At 48.3% G+C, this 16,564-nt stretch overlaps 1 protein-coding gene across 2 annotated transcripts in view; it reads right to left on the bottom strand.

Annotated features, from left to right (window-relative positions):
• The window catches only part of KDM6B (lysine demethylase 6B), a 128,567-nt gene extending 112,113 nt beyond the window's left edge, over window positions 1–16,454 (bottom strand). For both annotated transcript variants that reach the window (XM_073547049.1, XM_073547045.1), the window contains exon 1: window positions 15,884–16,454. The gene's annotated coding sequence lies outside the window, so the exon portion shown is untranslated. The remainder of the gene's footprint in view (window positions 1–15,883) is intronic.
• Between the last annotated feature and the right edge of the window lie 110 nt (window positions 16,455–16,564).

The following is a 16,564-nucleotide window of genomic DNA, read 5'->3' on the forward strand; positions in this document are numbered from 1 at the left end:
AAGGAATAGGCGTCTGCAGAGGCGTCATGGACAAACCACAACGTTTAGCAAAGTCCAAATCCATCAAATTCAGTGCTGCTTCTGAATCCACAAAAGCCTTAGTGGAAAATGTGGACAAGGAGCAGACCAGAATAATTGCCAAAAGGAACTTAGGTTGTATACTGCCCAAAGCAAATGTGTGTGCAAAACGTTTCTCTCATTTAGGGCAGACAGAAATAGTATGAGAGGCGTCTCCACAGAAAAAACACAGCTTATTACGCCTTCTAAACTCCTGACGTTGCGCCCTAGACAAAACCCCATCACATTGCATAAGTTCAGACATTTGTTCAAAAGGTGGCAGCGCCTCCCGTGTATTTTTACGTTCACGTAAACGCCGATCAACTTGAATGGCTAATGCCATAGAGCCATCCAGACCAGAGGGAACAGGAAATCCCACCATAACATCTTTTACGGTCTCTGATAAACCTTTCCGAAAGAGAGCTGCCAATGCACTATCATTCCATGTAGTAAGGACCGCCCACTTTCAGAATTTTTGACAATATGACTCTGCAGGATCCTGACCCTGGTTTAATGCCAACAGGGTTCTCTCAGCTTGATCAACGGAATTAGGTTCATCATACGACAACCCCAAGGCCTGAAAAAATGCATCCACATTAGTCAGAATAGGATTTTCAGGTGTCAGAGAAAATGCCCAATTCTGGGGATCGCCGCGCAGCAAGGAGATGACAATTTTAACATGCTGCGCAGAGCTTCCCGATGAGTTAGGCTTCAAGGCAAGAAATAATTTACAATTATTCTTAAAATTCAAAAATTTAGACCGATCCCCAGAAAACACATCAGGAGTGGGGATTTTGGGTTCAACAGCACGTGATTGAGCGAGATAGGCTGAAATTCCCTGCACTTCAGCAGCGAGCTGCTCCACACGATCAGACAATTGCTTAATCTCCATTAAGGAAAAAATCCTCCTACGGCCCCAGAGAAAAAGAGGAAAAAATGCATATAAAAAAAAAAATTCTGACAATTCTCTCTCTTTTTTTTTTTCTTTCCTTTCTTTTTCCTGCTTTTGAGTACCCTAGAATCTGCGGTATGGCTGGTGATTCTGTTATGAACAGGTAGCCGAGGAGGAAATAAAAAACAATACAAGCTAAGTCTCAGAAAACCAAAGAGGTTGGTAACTATGCAGACTGCAGACCCCTGATCCTAACACGCAACTAGTAGCAGTCGTGGAGCGTTCCTACGGTGGTCCTAGACGCCTCGTCACAACCGGAGAACTAGATAAGTCTAAAGCAGGAAAAGAGGAAAACTAACTGCCCCAGAGCAGACCCCAAAGGAGAGACAGCCCCCCACATGTATTGACGGTGAAAAAAGATGAAAACAAAAGCAAAGGCAGGAAAATAGGCTGAGCAAACGATGGGGCCCGACTAACTAGAAAGGACAGGAAAGGAAAGACACTGTCTGCAGTCTTCCAAAAAACCCTACAAAATGTCCAACACAACTGATAGCAAAATTACAGTAACCGTGAAGTTACTAGACTTCTCCCACTATATCAGCACTCTGAAATATTCTGAGACAGCGCAAAAAGAGGCCAATCTAATAAGGGACAAAAAAAAGGCAATTCGGCAAATAAGAGTGGAAATTCATCACAGCCCAGCCGGGCTGGCTGACCACACAAAAAACTGAAAAGACCAACAAGAGTAAGTGTGAACATTAGCAAAAAACAAACTTATCTTTGAGAAGACTGGAACAGAGCTGAGTCCTAGACCTGAGAAGCAGACTGAATCACCAGCACCTGGATAGGGCGTCAGCTGTCTTATATCCAGTCTGATACTCCAGAGATCCAATCATTATCTTCCTCACCAGGTGGCTGATCACTACCACTCAAACCAACCTCACTACCTCCTGTCACCACCAGGGAGAACGGAAGGGGAACTCTCAACTGGTGGAGCAGAAAATGAGCTCATAACAGGTAGGGCTGCAAACGTTGCAGTGCCCACACCATGGACAGACATTCCTTCTCAATGGTCAAGTATGCCACTCCCCTCGGCAAAAGTTTCCGGCTCAGGTACAACACGGGGTGCTCCTGGTTCCCCGAGTCGACCTGGCTGAGCACAGCACCGAGGCCAAACTCGCTGGTGTCTGTCTGTACCAGAAACGGGCGACTGCTCTCAACACTGGAGAGCTGCACAGGGCTGATTTCAAAGCTTGGAAGGCCGCCTCTCAGTCATCTGTCCAGTTGTCTGGGGTAGCCTCTGCATGGTGAGGTCGGTCAAGGGTTTTGCAAGGGCGCTATAGTCCTGCACGAACCGCCTATAGTACCCTGCAGTGCCCAAGAAGGGCTTCACCTGTTTCTTGGTCCTGGGGGTGGGCCAGGACACGATTGCATCCACCTTTTCTGGCTCCGGACTCATGGAACCCCCGCCTACCCGGTGCCCCAGGTAGTGGACCTCGCTCATGCCCATCTGGCACTTTCCCGGCTTGATAGTCAGGCCTGCCTGATGAAGACGCTTGAGCACCTCCTGGAGATGCTGAAGGTGTTCCTCCCAGGTGGAACTGAAGATGGCGATGTCGTCCAAGTACGCCACTGCGTACTCCTCCAGTCTTCGGAGCAGGTGGTTGACCATCCGCTGGAAAGTGGCAGGGGCATTTTTCATGCCGAAAGGCATGACCGTGGACTCGTACAGTCCAAAGGGGATGATAAAGGCGGATTTCTCCTGCGCCTCAGGGCTCAGGGGAATATGCCAGTATCCCCGACTTAAATCCATGATGGATTTGTACCTTGCTTTTGCCAACCGCTCAAGCAGATCCTCGATGCGCGGCATCGGGTGGGCATCAGAGGTTGTGATGGCGTTGAGCCCCCTATAGTCCACGCAGAACCGGGTGGTTCGATCCTTTTTAGGCACGAAGACTACAGGTGAGGCCCACGCGCTTTTTGACCGTCGAATCACCCCCAGCCTTAACATCTCATTGATCTCTTGGCGCATGACTTGCTGCACCTCCTCAGAGATCCGATAAGGTGTTCGCCGTAGTGGGGCGTGATTCCCGGTGTCCACCTCATGAACCGCTAACTCCGTCCTCCCAGGTCGGTTGGTGAACACGGCCCGGAAGGGTTCCAGGGCTTCCACCAACTGCGACTGCTGGGATACGGTTAGCAAACCACTTATCTTCATGTCCTCAATGGACCCATCGGCCTTGGCTTGGGCCAGCATGTCCAGGAGAGGATCTTCCTCCCCATCCTCGGGCAGGTTGCAGACCGGTAGGACGCAAGCTTCACGTTCGTGGTGCGCCTTCAGCATGTTGATGTGAAAGGCCTTGTGCCTACCCCGAGCATGGTCAAGCGTGACCACGTAGGTGACCGGGTTGAGCCGTTGGTGGACGACGTATGGGCCTTCCCAGGCTGCCTGAAACTTATCCGTTGGTACGGGGACCAGCACCCACACCTTTTGACCCACCTGGTAGGTCCGCTCCCGGGCGTTCTGGTCATAGCAGTGCTTCTGGTCAGCCTGAGCCTGCGTCATGTTGTCATGCACCAACTGCGTCAAGGTCTGCATCTTGTCACGGAAGCGCATGACATAATCCACGCTGGACACTTCTGTGGGGTTTGGCTCATCTTCCCAGGATTCTCTTATCAACCCAAGGGGACCCCGGACCCGCCTGCCATACAGGAGCTCGAAGGGGGAGAACCCGGTCGAGGCCTGCGGAACTTCTCTGTAAGCGAACAGCAGGTGTGGGAGGTACCGCTCCCAGTCGCGCCCTTGGGTCTCAACCAGCATGCGGAGCATCTGTTTGAGGGTACCGTTGAAGCATTCACACAAACCATTAGTCTGTGGGTGATACGCACTCGATACCAGGTGCTTCACCTGCATTTTCTCACAGAGAGCCTCCATTAGGCGAGACATGAATTAGGTCCCTTGATCGGTAAGCATCTCCCTGGGAAATCCTACCCTTGAAAAGATATTCACCAGTACGTCAGCCACCTTATCTGCCCTGGTTGAAGACAGAGCTACTGCCTCTGGGTACCCGGTAGCGTAGTCTACCACGGTGAGAATGTATTGCTTTCCGGAGCTGCTGGGAACGGCCAGCGGGCCTACAATATCCACCGCGATTCTCTGGAAAGGCTCCTCTATCACCGGCAAAGGAATAAGGGGAGCCTTAAGAGCAGGCCCCACCTTACCCACTTTTTGACAGGTGGCACAGGAGCGGGAGTAGGTCATGTCATCTGTCCCCATCTTGGGCCAATAGAAGTGTTGAGACAGCCGTGCCTTTGTTTTGCTGATCCCCAAGCGTCCAGCGAGTGGAATCTCATGGGCAATCTGCAACAACTCAGTTCTAAACTGTAAGGGGACGACTAGCTGTCTTTCCCTCAACCACTCCTTTTGGGAATCTCCGGGTACTGTCTCCCGGTACAACCTTCCTCGTTCCCAGAACACCCTCTCTTATTATCAGGCTCGGAGGTGGGCGTCTCGGCGAGGTGTCTCAATTTCTCCAGGCTTGCATCTGAGTGCAGAGCAGCCTGGAACTCCATGCTGGAGGCTGCTGGAAGTGACGTCAGGGACCCTTCCTTACTGGGACCCTCTGGAGCCGGCTCTGGGTTCACCTCTGGTTCAGTCTCTTCTGTAGCAGAAGAGGGTCCAGAAGACAGGGCGCTACCTGCGATCTGGGCACTCTGACTGCGAGTGACCCCAATTTGACCCCACGGGGTGAAATCTTGTGTGGAGCCCCAGATCGAGGGAGATTATCAGTGGTCATGTATGTCTTTCATTTTCTTATTATTGCTCCCACAGTTGCTTTCATCACACCAAGCTGGTTGGCTATTGCAGATTCAGTCTTCCCAGCCTGGTGCAGGTCTACAATTTTGTTTCTGGTGTCCTTCGGCAGCTCTTTGGTCTTCACCATAGTGGAGTTTGGAGTGTGACTGTTTGGGGTTGTGGACAGGTGTCTGTTTTAGTGATAACAAGTTCAAACAGGAGCCATTCCTACAGGCAATGAGTAGAGGACAGAGGAGCACCTGTATTAGCACCTGGTCTCCACTAACCTGGTCAGGGAAAACTGAAAATGAGAAAGCGAGAGTCTGCACAGGCGAAAATGCTGGACACAATCATACAATGGCCAGAGGATGTGTCATTTCTCATGTTCACACACCAGAACTTATTCTGAAATGTCACCTGTTGTATATTTTTCTCAAATAGCTGCAGTACCACTATTCACCACTGCGCATTCTCCTTTAACGACAGTGCAACAGCGCCCTCAACTGTAATCTATTGTACCTGATATTAGCTTTATTGTTTTAAAGACAGGAAACATGGAGCCCCTTCCAGACATGTCTGCTGATAATGCAAGTCATGTTGCTGCTGTAAAAAATGTGGACAGTGCGGTGTACAGATATATTAGAAGGTGTCAAGAGTGAAAGTGATGCAGGTAGGCTAGGGATTTTTGCTCTACACTATTTTTGATGTCATATAGGATCCCACTAAAATTATGTTTCACCACTGGAAAAGGCGCTACCCAATTACTACATCTCTGCTGTAAAAGTATCAGCTCGCTGTTTGGGGAATTTGTAACCACATTGTAATGGATCCCAGCCTTCCTCAGTAGGATCCACTAAGAATTTCTGGTCTATGATGCCCAGTGTGACGTATGGCCCCCAATATCCCCAGAAGTATTGGATTCTGAGCGGCTTTAATGGATGTAGATGGCATTAAGAGTCGGCATAATGAAAGACGTGTTGACTGTGAGGGGCGTGAGGTGTTGACGTGCGCCATCTGTTGTGATCCTAGGTCATAGTCTTAAATAGTGGACAAGATGGTGAAGAGATTGTGAATAGTGGAATTGTGCCGATAGTGGAAATGTGGATCGACAAAGGCTGTAGATAGTGTTAGGGTTCTAGAGAGTGGGACTTATGGATCATGAAATGGTGTCTGTAGTGTAAGGCTTGTGGAGGAGCTCAAAAAGTGAAAGGGTAAAGTGCAGATTGTGTAAAGGTGGTGAATAGTGGATAGGGGCAGTTAGTGTAAGAGTTAAGGTTGGAATAGTAGAACGTTGCAGGTATTGTAAAGGTTGCTGAATGGTGCAGGTAGTGTAAATGTTGTGGATTGTTGAAAGGTGCAGGAATTGTAATGTCTGCGGATACTACCAGTGAGGATAATGGAAGGGTGAGGTAGGAAAGGTTGTGATTTGTGAAAGATATCAGACAGTGGAAAGGTTATAGGTTATAGGTACAGGAAGAGTGCAGATAGCGAGGTGGTGAAGAGTGTAGGTAATGGAAACGTTATAAGTAGCGGAAGAGTGGAGATAGTTGTCACGTGCCCCGTCCTGTGTGACACGACCAGCAGGCCGGTAACTAATACAACAGGACACGGCACGTGTAATTGTCCAGTGTGACACGGCCCGCAGGCCGGTAACTAATACAACAAGACAAAGGGGATAGGGAAACATTTACAACGGAGGGCCCTGCGATAGGGAACGGGGAACATGGAGACCTCCTGCACTCCCCTGAGTCAGAGTCCCTAACGCTCCTAACGTTCCCTATGCCGTTCCGCACCGGGCGCCGCTCAGGAACCTGTAGCCCTGGCACACCCTACACCTATCCCTTGCTAGGGAGCTGGGTGGCGCAGGCACTGGCCCCACCGCTGCACTAACACCAACATGAGGAAGAGTGACAAATAGGTAAACACTTAGCTTTGCTCTGATGCACTTGCTCCTGGCAACAGAGACCAACACCTGAGTGCATCTTCCTCCACCGTGCCCATCACCTAGGTGCAGCTTTACAGCAACTGCGTCCAGCACTGAGTGCCGCCTTGGGAGTCCAGCACCTAAGTGCAGCTGTCCAGCAACCGAGTCCAGCAAACTGAGTGCAGCTCTCAGTAACAGAGTCCAGCAAACTGAGTGCAGCTCTACACCATAGCTGCCACTCCACCAAGCTTTGCAGGAATTCTTCATTGACACCATAGCTGCCACTCCACCATGCTTTACACCAACTCCTCACTGACAACATAGCTGCCACTCCAGGACTCTGAATGAGCCGCCCTGGACTCTCCTCCAGCTCCCCATCCAGCTCCTTCCTTCACCCAGGATGGTTGGAAAGCACAACAATAATAATATCACCAACGTGAGTGAGCACTACTGACACACCTTTATAGAGCAAACACACCTGTTAGTGATTCCCGTGCAATTACTCTAACCACCACCGGGGGCAAACTATCTCTAAAAACACCAGTGCAATGACCATACTGGCCACCGGGGTAAAACTATCTCTAATCACAAGTGCAATGACCATACTGGCCACCAGGGACAAAACCAACCCTGAGCAAAGCATCTCACAGGAAAAAAAGGTTACTTGTGCATTTAATCTGTCAGATCCACCCTGGAGCATAACAATAGTGAGGTGGTGAAGATTGTAGATGGTGGAAATGTTATAGGTAGAGGAAGAGTGCAGATAGTGAGGTGGTGAAGACTGTAGATAATGGAAATGATAAGGGTAGAGGAAGAGTGCAGATAGTGAGGTAGTGAAGAGTTTAGATAGTGAAAAGGATAGAGGTAGAGGAAGAGTGAGGTGGTGAAGAGTGTAGATAATGGAAAGGCTATAGGAAGAGTAAGAGTGTAGATGGTGATAATGTTATAGGTAGAGGAAGAATGCAGATAGTGAGGTGGTGACGATTGTTGACAGTGGAAAGGTTGTAGGTAGAGGCAGTGTCGGACTGGGGTTCCAATGGCCCACCAGTAACATTGACTTTGGGGGCCCTTTTCACCTGCATACAAATATTACACTACCCTCGTTCACAAATTTACGTATAAATCTCTATATAGTAACAAACTGGGTAGTTTGGTTATTGAATGATGAGATGCTGCGTTTTTTCAGTACAGAGTGAATCAAGTAAACTATGCCAAGTACTGCCCATACAATGGGGGTGGTGGCACAGATCTGCACAGCGGCCCACTGGGGGATTCCCCTATTACCCTATGGGCCAGTCCGAGCCTGGGTAGAGGAAGAGTGGAGATAGTGAGGTGGCGAAGAGTGGAGATGGTGGAAACATTATAGGTAGAGGAAGAGTGCGGATAGTGAGGTGGCGAAGAGTGTAGATGGTGGAAACATTATAGGTAGAGGAAGAGTGCGGATAGTGAGGTGGCGAAGAGTGTAGATGGTGGAAACATTATAGGTAGAGGAAGAGTGGAAATAGTGAGGTGGCAAAGAGTGGAGATGGTGGAAACATTATAGGTAGAGGAAGAGTGGAGATAGTGAGGTGGCGAAGAGTGTAGATGGTGGAAACATTATAGGTAGAGGAAGAGTGCGGATAGTGAGGTGGCGAAGAGTGTAGATGGTGGAAACATTATAGGTAGAGGAAGAGTGCGGATAGTGAGGTGGCGAAGAGTGTAGATGGTGGAAACATTATAGGTAGAGGAAGAGTGCGGATAGTGAGGTGGCGAAGAGTGTAGATGGTGGAAACATTATAGGTAGAGGAAGAGTGCGGATAGTGAGGTGGCGAAGAGTGTAGATGGTGGAAACATTATAGGTAGAGGAAGAGTGCGGATAGTGAGGTGGCGAAGAGTGTAGATGGTGGAAACATTATAGGTAAAGGAAGAGTGCGGATAGTGAGGAGGCGAAGAGTGTAGATGGTGGAAACATAATAGGTAGAGGAAGAGTGCGGATAGTGAGGAGACGAAGAGTGTAGATGGTGGAAACATAGGTATAGGAAGAGTGTGGATAGTGAGGTGGGGAAGAGTGTAGATGGTGGAAACATTATAGGTAGAGGAAGAGTGCGGATAGTGAGGTGGTGAAGAGTGTAGATGGTGGAAACATTATAGGTAGAGGAAGAGTGCGGATAGTGAGGTGGTGAAGAGTGTAGATGGTGGAAACATTATAGGTAGAGGAAGAGTGCGGATAGTGAGGTGGCGAAGAGTGTAGATGATGGAAACATTATAGGTAGAGGAAGAGTGCGGATAGTGAGGTGGCGAAGAGTGTAGATGATGGAAACATTATAGGTAGAGGAAGAGTGCGGATAGTGAGGTGGCGAAGAGTGTAGATGGTGGAAACATTATAGGTAGAGGAAGAGTGCGGATAGTGAGGAGGCGAAGAGTGTAGATGGTGGAAACATTATAGGTAGAGGAAGAGTGCGGATAGTGAGGAGGCGAAGAGTGTAGATGGTGGAAACATTATAGGTAGAGGAAGAGTGCGGATAGTGAGGTGGCGAAGAGTGTAGATGGTGGAAACATAGGTAGAGGAAGAGTGCGGATAGTGAGGTGGCGAAGAGTGTAGATGGTGGAAACATTATAGGTACAGGAAGAGTGCGGATAGTGAGGAGGCGAAGAGTGTAGATGGTGGAAACATTATAGGTAGAGGAAGAGTGCGGATAGTGAGGAGACGAAGTGTAGATGGTGGAAACATTATAGGTAGAGGAAGAGTGCGGATAGTGAGGTGGCGAAGAGTGTAGATGGTGGAAACATTATAGATAGAGGAAGAGTGCGGATAGTGAGGAGGCGAAGAGTGTAGATGGTGGAAACATTATAGGTAGAGGAAGAGTGCGGATAGTGAGGAGGCGAAGCGTGTAGATGGTGGAAACATTATAGGTAGAGGAAGAGTGCGGATAGTGAGGTGGCGAAGAGTGTAGATGGTGGAAACATTATAGGTAGAGGAAGAGTGAGGATAGTGAGGTGGCGAAGAGTGTAGATGGTGGAAACATTATAGGTAGAGGAAGAGTGCGGATAGTGAGGTGGCGAAGAGTGTAGATGGTGGAAACATTATAGGTAGAGGAAGAGTGCGGATAGTGAGGTGGCGAAGAGTGTAGATGGTGGAAACATTATAGGTAGAGGAAGAGTGCAGATAGTGAGGTGGCGAAGAGTGTAGATGGTGGAAACATTATAGGTAGAGGAAGAGTGCGGATAGTGAGGTGGCGAAGAGTGTAGATGGTGGAAACATTATAGGTAGAGGAAGAGTGCGGATAGTGAGGAGGCGAAGAGTGTAGATGGTGGAAACATTATAGGTAAATGAAGAGTGCGGATAGTGAGGAGGCGAAGAGTGTGGATGGTGGAAACAATATAGGTAGAGCAAGAGTGTGGATAGTGAGGTGGCGGAGAGTGTAGATGGTGGAAACACTATAGGTAGAGGAAGAGTGCGGATAGTGAGGTGGCGAAGAGTGTAGATGGTGGAAACATTATAGGTAGAGGAAGAGTGCAGATAGTGACGTGGCGAAGAGTGTAGATGATGGAAACATTATAGGTAGAGGAAGAGTGCGGATAGTGAGGTGGCGAAGAGTGTAGATGGTGGAAACATTATAGGTAGAGGAAGAGTGCGGATAGTGAGGAGGCGAAGAGTGTAGATGGTGGAAACATTATAGGTAGAGGAAGAGTGCGGATAGTGAGGAGGCGAAGAGTGTAGATGGTGGAAACATTATAGGTAGAGGAAGAGTGCGGATAGTGAGGTGGCGAAGAGTGTAGATGGTGGAAACATTATAGGTAGAGGAAGAGTGCGGATAGTGAGGTGGCGAAGAGTGTAGATGGTGGAAACATTATAGGTAAAGGAAGAGTGTGGATAGTGAGGAGGCGAAGAGTGTAGATAGTGGAAACATTATAGGTAGAGGAAGAGTGTGGATAGTGAGGTGGCGAAGAGTGTAGATGGTGGAAACATTATAGGTAGAGGAAGAGTGCCGATAGTGAGGTGGCGAAGAGTGTAGATGGTGGAAACATTATAGGTAAAGGAAGAGTGTGGATAGTGAGGTGGCGAAGAGTGTAGATGGTGGAAACATTATAGGTAGAAGAAGAGTGCGGATAGTGAGGTGGCGAAGAGTGTAGATGGTGGAAACATTATAGGTAAAGGAAGAGTGTGGATAGTGAGGAGGCGAAGAGTGTAGATGGTGGAAACATTATAGGTAGAGGAAGAGTGGAGATAGTGAGGTGGCGAAGAGTGTAGATGATGGAAACATTATAGGTAGAGGAAGAGTGCGGATAGTGAGGTGGCGAAGAGTGTAGATGGTGGAAACATTATAGGTAGAGGAAGAGTGCGGATAGTGAGGAGGCGAAGAGTGTAGATGGTGGAAACATTATAGGTAGAGGAAGAGTGCGGATAGTGAGGAGGCGAAGAGTGTAGATGGTGGAAACATTATAGGTAGAGGAAGAGTGCGGATAGTGAGGAGGCGAAGAGTGTAGATGGTGGAAACATTATAGATAGAGGAAGAGTGCGGATAGTGAGGAGGCGAAGAGTGTAGATGGTGGAAACATTATAGGTAGAGGAAGAGTGCGGATAGTGAGGTGGCGAAGAGTGTAGATGGTGGAAACATTATAGGTAGAGGAAGAGTGCGGATAGTGAGGTGGCGAAGAGTGTAGATGGTGGAAACATTATAGGTAGAGGAAGAGTGCGGATAGTGAGGTGGCGAAGAGTGTAGATGGTGGAAACATTATAGGTAGAGGAAGAGTGCGGATAGTGAGGTGGCGAAGAGTGTAGATGGTGGAAACATTATAGGTAAATGAAGAGTGCGGATAGTGAGGGGGCGAAGAGTGTAGATGGTGGAAACATTATAGGTAGAGGAAGAGTGGATAGTGAGGTGGCGGAGAGTGTAGATGTGGAAACACTATAGGTAGAGGAAGAGTGCGGATAGTGAGGTGGCGAAGAGTGTAGATGGTGGAAACATTATAGGTAGAGGAAGAGTGCGGATAGTGAGGTGGCGAAGAGTGTAGATGGTGGAAACATTATAGGTAGAGGAAGAGTGCCGATAGTGAGGTGGCGAAGAGTGTAGATGGTGGAAACATTATAGGTAGAAGAAGAGTGCGGATAGTGAGGTGGCGAAGAGTGTAGATGGTGGAAACATTATAGGTAAAGGAAGAGTGCGGATAGTGAGGAGGCGAAGAGTGTAGATGGTGGAAACATTATAGGTAGAGGAAGAGTGTGGATAGTGAGGTGGCGAAGAGTGTAGATGATGGAAACATAGGTAGAGGAAGAGTGCGGATAGTGAGGTGGCGAAGAGTGTAGATGGTGGAAACATTATAGGTAGAGGAAGAGTGCGGATAGTGAGGAGGCGAAGAGTGTAGATGGTGGAAACATTATAGGTAGAGGAAGAGTGCGGATAGTGAGGAGGCGAAGAGTGTAGATGGTGGAAACATTATAGGTAGAGGAAGAGTGCGGATAGTGAGGTGGCGAAGAGTGTAGATGGTGGAAACATTATAGGTAGAGGAAGAGTGCGGGTAGTGAGGTGGCGAAGAGTGTAGATGGTGGAAACATTATAGGTAAATGAAGAGTGCGGATAGTGAGGAGGCGAAGAGTGTAGATGGTGGAAACATTATAGGTAGAGGAAGAGTGTGGATAGTGAGGTGGCGGAGAGTGTAGATGGTGGAAACACTATAGGTAGAGGAAGAGTGCGGATAGTGAGGTGGCGAAGAGTGTAGATGGTGGAAACATTATAGGTAGAGGAAGAGTGCGGATAGTGACGTGGCGAAGAGTGTAGATGATGGAAACATTATAGGTAGAGGAAGAGTGCGGATAGTGAGATGGCGAAGAGTGTAGATAGTGGAAACATTATAGGTAGAGGAAGAGTGTGGATAATGAGGTGGCGAAGAGTGTAGATGGTGGAAACATTATAGGTAGAGGAAGAGTGCGGATAGTGAGGAGGCGAAGAGTGTAGATGGTGGAAACATTATAGGTAGAGGAAGAGTGCGGATAGTGAGGAGGCGAAGAGTGTAGATGGTGGAAACATTATAGGTAGAGGAAGAGTGCGGATAGTGAGGTGGCGAAGAGTGTAGATGGTGGAAACATTATAGGTAGAGGAAGAGTGCGGATAGTGAGGAGGCGAAGAATGTAGATGGTGGAAACATTATAGGTAGAGGAAGTGTGCGGATAGTGAGGTGGCGAAGAGTGTAGATAGTGGAAACATTATAGGTAGAGGAAGAGTGCGGATAGTGAGGAGGCGAAGAGAGTAGATGGTGGAAACATTATAGGTAGAGGAAGAGTGCGGATAGTGAGGAGGCGAAGAGTGTAGATGGTGGAAACATTATAGGTAGAGGAAGAGTGCGGATAGTGAGGTGGCGAAGAGTGTAGATGGTGGAAACATTATAGGTAGAGGAAGAGTGCGGATAGTGAGGTGGCGAAGAGTGTAGATGGTGGAAACATTATAGGTAGAGGAAGAGTGCGGATAGTGAGGAGGCGAAGAGTGTAGATGGTGGAAACATTATAGGTAGAGGAAGAGTGCGGATAGTGAGGAGGCGAAGAATGTAGATGGTGGAAACATTATAGGTAGAGGAAGAGTGCGGATAGTGAGGTGGCGAAGAGTGTAGATAGTGGAAACATTATAGGTGGAGGAAGAGTGCGGATAGTGAGGAGGCGAAGAGTGTAGATGGTGGAAACATTATAGGTAGAGGAAGAGTGCGGATAGTGAGGAGGCGAAGAGTGTAGATGGTGGAAACATTATAGGTAGAGGAAGAGTGCGGATAGTGAGGTGGCGAAGAGTGTAGATGGTGGAAACATTATAGGTAGACGAAGAGTGTGGATAGTGAGGTGGCGAAGAGTGTAGATGGTGGAAACATTATAGGTAGAGGAAGAGTGCGGATAGTGAGGTGGCGAAGAGTGTAGATAGTGGAAACATTATAGGAAGAGGAAGAGTGCGGATCGTGTAAAGGTTGAGGATATGGTACAGATAGTGTAAAGGTAATGAATATTGGAAGAGTGCAGATAGAGTTGAGCGAATATCTTCGGTTCCCCGCTTATTCGGCAAGCTATAGCGCTTGACAAATAAGCTATACCGGGAACTTGGCTTTCTGGAATCGTGCTGGCGGAACAACTGATAGCTGCCGCAGCTGCATGTGTCTCGGCTGTGTCACTGTTACAGCACATGCATGTAGAGCCTGTGTGTTGGGCTATCCATGCATGTGCGGTGACGGCGACACATGCAGCTGTGGCGGCGATCAGCTGTTCAGCTGGCACGATCCAGGAAGCCGGGTTCCCGCTGTAGCTTATTTGGTAAGCGCTATAGCTTGCTGAATATGCGGGGAACCGAAGATATTCGCTCAACTCTAAGTGCAGATAGGGGAAGAGTTGTAAAGAGTGGAGAAGTTCATATAGTTGCATGCATCAGTGATGTTGAAAGTATGCTGTCAGCAATGTACTTTGCCATGAGGGACAACCCAGGCAGCTAGGTTTCAACTTAGGTGCCTGACTAACATACTGCCCAGCGCTAGTGACAGAAGCAGGACATTGCGCGATGACACCCATTCGACGTGTCTCCTTCACGGGAGCCATATTACTGTGTGGAACAAAGGCCTGGTGGCAATCTACTTAAGGATTATGCCAACAAAACTTGATGGAGAGTAAAACTAATGGAATTGGATATAGTGCTGAAAGATGCAGCCCCATGTCAGCAGGCACTCGACAAGCTACTGGGTCTCAAGATAATGGCAAAGACTCTGGTGGCTCAATCTAGGCTCGCGCAAGATCGATCTCCCTACAGATCACCAAGGCTCGAGATTGAGCTGAATCCCGAGAAATAAAATAGTAACGTATATAGTGGATTGTGGAAGCGTGATGGTGATGGGAAGGTTGTGATTAGCCGTGGAATGGACATAGTGCTGTCAGAAGCAGAAGACTGCAGCAGGTAGTGGAACGGTGGTGAAGAGCAGAACAGAGCAGTGCAAAATGGCGAACAGGCTGTGAATTGGCGTAAAGGTTGTGGAATGGCACAAATAGCATTGACCTGTGAATGGTGTGTGACTGCAGACTGTGAATAATATGGATCAGGGTGCAGATATAGTGCAGAGCAGATACTGTAAAGGCCGTCACCAGCGCAAGGGAGCAGGGATGAAAGGTTTAAGACAATACCAGCGTAAAGGATGTGGAGTTTCGTTACGTGGAATCATGGCCAGTGTTCAGGTATTAGAGATGTACGGCAGATGTGAACAGGAAGAATTCGGGGAGGTGCAGCTGCTCCTCCCTTTTGAATGTTATTTCCTTTTTAATGCATATTGTCGCCCTCACAATCTTAAAAGTCAACATCGACCCTTTAACAAGCCTTGCCACATGGCTTAGGATAGAAGCCGAACCAGAATATATCTATTTGCAAACATAGGTTTCAGGTTGTTGACCCTTCTCAATGCAAAGCAAGAGATCCAATCTGGCTATACGAGAGGCCTCCAACTGGGGTGTAAGAGGTAACGTCTCTCTGTGTGGAGAGTGACATGCCAGTGTAAGGATTGCTGCTTCCAACAGGTGGCACAAGAGTTCAATTCCTATTCCCCTCTGAAGAGGCAATTTTCATACGTAATTTCCCAGAGGAGCATTACATGGCCTATCAGTCTCCTCACACTGGCATGTCACTCACCACAAGGAGAGGCATTACCCCAGTTAGAGTCGTCTTATCCAGTCAAATCAGATTTGATGCTTTGTACTGAGGAGTGACAACACCCTGAAAAACGTGTCTGCAAATTGAGATTCTGGTTTGACTTCTATCCCTAGTCATTTGGCAAGGCCCCTTAAAGGATTGATATTGACTTTTAGGGTTGCTACTTCCAGTAGGTGGCACTAGAGTTTTAGTCCTCTTCTTCGCTGAAGAGGCAATTTGCATATTTAATTTCCCAGAGGAGCATGCATGGCCTATAAGTCTCCTTACACTAGTATGTAATCTCCATAAGGAGAGACGTTACCCCTTAGAACCCCTAGAAGACAACATGAGGCTCACACACATTGTACATTCACTGCAATAAATGAAATCGCAGACCATTTCTCTGCGCTTCTCCTGCTTGGCAGTGCCCTATACAACTGCCTGTATGGCACATGTAGGAACATATCGCCAGCTGTATTAACACGTCACACTGCCACATCAAAAGCTCCATATCCCATAGAACTATATAACACTAACACAAGATATGTCAGATGACGGCACAAGCCCCTCCCGGCGGCCCCGGGCGTACACACCTGTGTATCTGCCCTTCCATCGAGTCCCGCGTGGCATCTCCAGGTGGGTGTGCAAAGATGAACGGATTGGGTGGTAGAAATGGAGGAAGCGGGGAGGACAGAAAGAGCAGAAGTGGAAAATGGGGTTTACAGGGGGTGTTAGATGTGAAGGATGGGGGTAATAGTTAGAGGTTGATAAATGGAGGTGGTGGAAGAAGATGGTAGGTGTCAAAGATGACATGGTTGAGGAATGAGCCAGGGCCTGAGGAACAGATGGGTTGATGAGACAGAGATGAGGTAGAGGTTGAGGTGGGTGCAGGTTATGACTTCTGCAAGAGAGTGGGGTAAGCTGCAGAGGGGTAGAGAAAAGTGAGAAAGAGCAATGACATCGCAGAAGAGTTCAGTAAGGAGTAAGGGAGCAGAGAATGGGTGGAAAGGTGGGATGATGATGATGATGGATGAGGAGATGGTGGCAATGCTGTGGGGTAGGAAGGAGACATACAGGGAAAGTAGTAGGAGTGTGGATGGTGAGAGCAGGATTCCTCTGGAAATTTCGCTGCTTTATTTGAAGTGCGTAGTGTGGCAGACGTCATCGCCCACCTCTTGTCCTCCTCCTCCTCCATTCTCCTCCTCCTCCTCCTCCCTTGCAGCCTATCACCTCCTCCAGGCCTGAGCCTCCTCCTTGTCACTGTAGCTGTTGTT

The sequence above is a fragment of the Dendrobates tinctorius genome, unplaced genomic scaffold (genome assembly GCF_039654945.1).
Source record: "Dendrobates tinctorius isolate UK_male_01 unplaced genomic scaffold, ASM3965494v1 ptg000151l, whole genome shotgun sequence".
Lineage (NCBI taxonomy): Eukaryota > Metazoa > Chordata > Amphibia > Anura > Dendrobatidae > Dendrobates > Dendrobates tinctorius.